Source organism: Pristis pectinata, chromosome 24 (assembly GCF_009764475.1).
Source record: "Pristis pectinata isolate sPriPec2 chromosome 24, sPriPec2.1.pri, whole genome shotgun sequence".
In the NCBI taxonomy this organism is placed as follows: Eukaryota; Metazoa; Chordata; class Chondrichthyes; order Rhinopristiformes; family Pristidae; genus Pristis; species Pristis pectinata.
The window spans coordinates 29,166,637-29,169,999 of NC_067428.1; positions in this window are offsets into that span (position 1 = coordinate 29,166,637).

Genomic DNA, 3,363 nt, shown 5'->3' on the forward strand with positions numbered 1-3,363 from the left:
CAAATTTTAGTGTGTGCATTATTTTCCTTTAACATAGCATTTTACTCGTGCAACTATTCCAATTATAATATTCACCATCTCAGATCTTTATAGCTCAGCTGAGGTGTATTTGAAAAGAAACCCATGATTTATGCTAACTTTTGTCGTAGCTCTCAAGTCTGATTAATCTAAAAGGGTACGGTTGAATTGGATTATATAGCTTTTCTGCACACTTAATGGATCAATATTTCACTTTCCATGGACAGCTGATCTAAGAAATCTAGTTTAAGTAGCATTACCACAGTCATTTACTTAAGCATTTGTTAATTATTGACCAGAGTAAAGAAGCAGTACAAAATAACAACACAGAATGTTGGCAGATCTGTTTGTTCTGCTTAGCTTACAATTCAGATGATTTGTGTCTGCCATTGCATCTTGTTGGACATTAGATTGCATGCTTTAATTATAATTAAAATTCTATAACTATTTGTAGAAAATGATAATGTAATCTGTCATTAGAATTGTGTTCTGTACTTCTCCAATAAGCCCAGGGAGTTTGCTGAAGGGACAGATAAGGTGATAAAGTAGATTCAAACAACCTCCTCTACCAACCTCTACTTGTAATGTCTAAAGTCAGAAGCAGCTTTGCTTTGGGATGGTTGGCAATCAGCTCACAGTACATGGCACTGGAAGACACCCAGTTATTTGTATTTTTTCTCTTCTGCAGTTTGTAAGCCTTCTCAAACCACTGCAGAAAATACTCAAGTAACTTTATACAACACAAAAAACTGGAGGAACTCAGCGGGTCAGGCAGCATCTATGGAGGGAAATAGACAGTCAACGTTTTGAGGTGAGACCCTTCATGTGTACTGAAAAGAAGGAGGGGAGATAGCCAGTATAAAAGGGTGGGGGGGAAGGGTATACTGGCCATCTTTTTATACTGGCTATTTCCTCCCCTACTTTACAGTCCTGAGGAAGGGTCTCGACCCAAAACATCGACTGTCCATTTCCCTCCATAGATGCTGCCTGACCCACTGAGTTCCTCCAGATTTTTCTGTTGCTCCAGGTTTCCACCATTTGCAGTCTGTCTCCCCAATAACGTCAAGATGTTTGCATTATTTCATCCAAACTTTACCCACGCCATTTACTTTTTGGGCAATTGGACACTGATACTGTTCACAATTTTTCTGCTAGCATCTTGTGCTTAGCAGGAACAATCAAAACAATTCTAGCTGATGTAACTCTCGAAACGTAAAGTGAGAGACAGCAGAGATGTGGGCAGTGTTCTTTGATGGATGTGAGAAGTCAATTCCCCTCAGATCTTCATTAGGACATCAGTTTCTCGTGATGTATATCAGTAATTTTGAGGAAATGGAATTGTCTCTAAATTTTGCAGATGACCCAAAGGCACAGGAAACTTCTTAAGGGGCAGGACTTTATAAAGGAACATGTTGAGTAGGAGGGCAAAACTATCAGAATCAGGTTTATTATCACCAACTTATGACATGAAGTTTGTTGTTTTGCAGCAGCAGTACAGTGCAAAGACATAAAAATTACTATAAATTACAAAATAAATAGTGCAAATAAAAAAGGAAACAATGAGGTAGTGTTCATGGACCGTTCAGAAATCTGATGGCGGAGGGGAAGAAGCTGTTCCTGAATTGTTGAGTGTGGGTCTTCAGGCTCCTGAACCACCTCCCTGATGGTAGTAACAAGAAGAGGGCATGTCCTGGATGGTGAGGGTCCTTAGTGCTGGATTCTGTCTTCTTGAGGCACCACCTCTTGAAGATGTCCTCGATGATGGGGAGGGTTGTGTCCGTGATGGAACTACAACCCTCTGCGGCCTCTTGCAATCCTGTGCATTGGAGCCTTCATACTCTGCACCGTACATCTATAAAAATCTGCAAGAGTCTTTGATGACATACCAAATCTCCTCAAACTCCTAACGAAGTAGAGCCACTGATGTGCCTTTTCTGTGATTGCATTATAGATGGAGTCCAATATGGGGAAGCTTTATATCATCCACTTCAGATCCAAAAAAGACAAATGCAAATAGTTAATGATATGAACAAAAATAGTCAGTGTTCATGTACAAAAATCATTAATATAAAGAGTAATCAAAAGGCCTATTGGAATGGAAATTTTAGCTCATTCCCACAGATCGTTTCCCGAATCTCATCTGTTTGGGTATTTGCGACAGCTGCTGGCTAAAGCTGCTCTCAAAATGTTACCTTGTGTGTCCCTCTCCCATGTTGTTTGCTGTCTGGTGCTGGTTCAGGGTTTCTGGAGTACAGTGACAGTGATGCTAACAAAGCATTACATTGGAGAATTCTTGCAGACAACAAAGCTTAAAGGAAGAATACAATTTTAATCATGTATTGAACTATAAATCTTTGCAAGAACTAGTTAAAATAATATGCAATAGCTTTTGAAATATTGGAGGAATGAAATTTTAAGACCAGGCTACTTATTAAGCCCCAATTATTGGTATTGGTTTATTATTGTCACTTGTACACAGTGAAAAACGTGTCTTGCATACTGTTCGTACAGATCAATTCATTACACAGTGCATTGAGGTAGTACAGGGTAAAAACAATAACAGAATACAGAGTAAAGTGTCATAGCTACAGGGAATGCATTGCAGGTAGGGAAGATTGCCAGCTCTGTAAGAAGATTTAAAAGTGGGCTTAGTGCACCATTTAAAAATAAATGTACTTTGCACAACCAAACTTAATACTTGCAGGATATTCTGCAAGAGTAATTTGTAAGTGTCTTAAGTCTTATAAATTCATTGATTTTTGCACTGTGGTGTTGGGTTATGCACTTTGGTGGAAGAATAAAGGTGTAGACCATTTTCTAAATGGGGAGAAAATTCAGAAATCAGAGGTGCAAAGGGACTTGGCAGTCCTAGTTCAAGATTCCCCTAAGGTTACCTCGCAGGTTGAGTCAGTAGTAAAGAAGGCAAATGCAATGTTAGCATTCATTTCGAGAGGACTAGAATATAAGAGCAAGGATGTACTGTTGAGGCTTTATAAGGTGTTAGTCAGACCACATTTAGAATATTGTGAGAAATTTGGGGCCCTGTATCTAAGGAAAGATGTGGTGGCCCTGGAGAGAGTCCAGAGGAGGTTCACAAGAATGATCCCAGGAATGAAAGGCTTAACATAATGAGGAGCGTTTGATGTCTCTGGGCCTGTACTCAATGGGGTTCGGAAGGATGAGGGGGGATCTCGTTGAAACCTATGGACAGTGAAAGGCCTGGATAGAGTGGATGTGGAGAGGATGTTTCCATTAGTAGGAGAGTCTAGGATCCGAGGGCACAGCCTCAGAATAAAGGATGTCCCTTTAAAACTGAGATGAAGTGGAATTTCTTCAGCCAGAGGG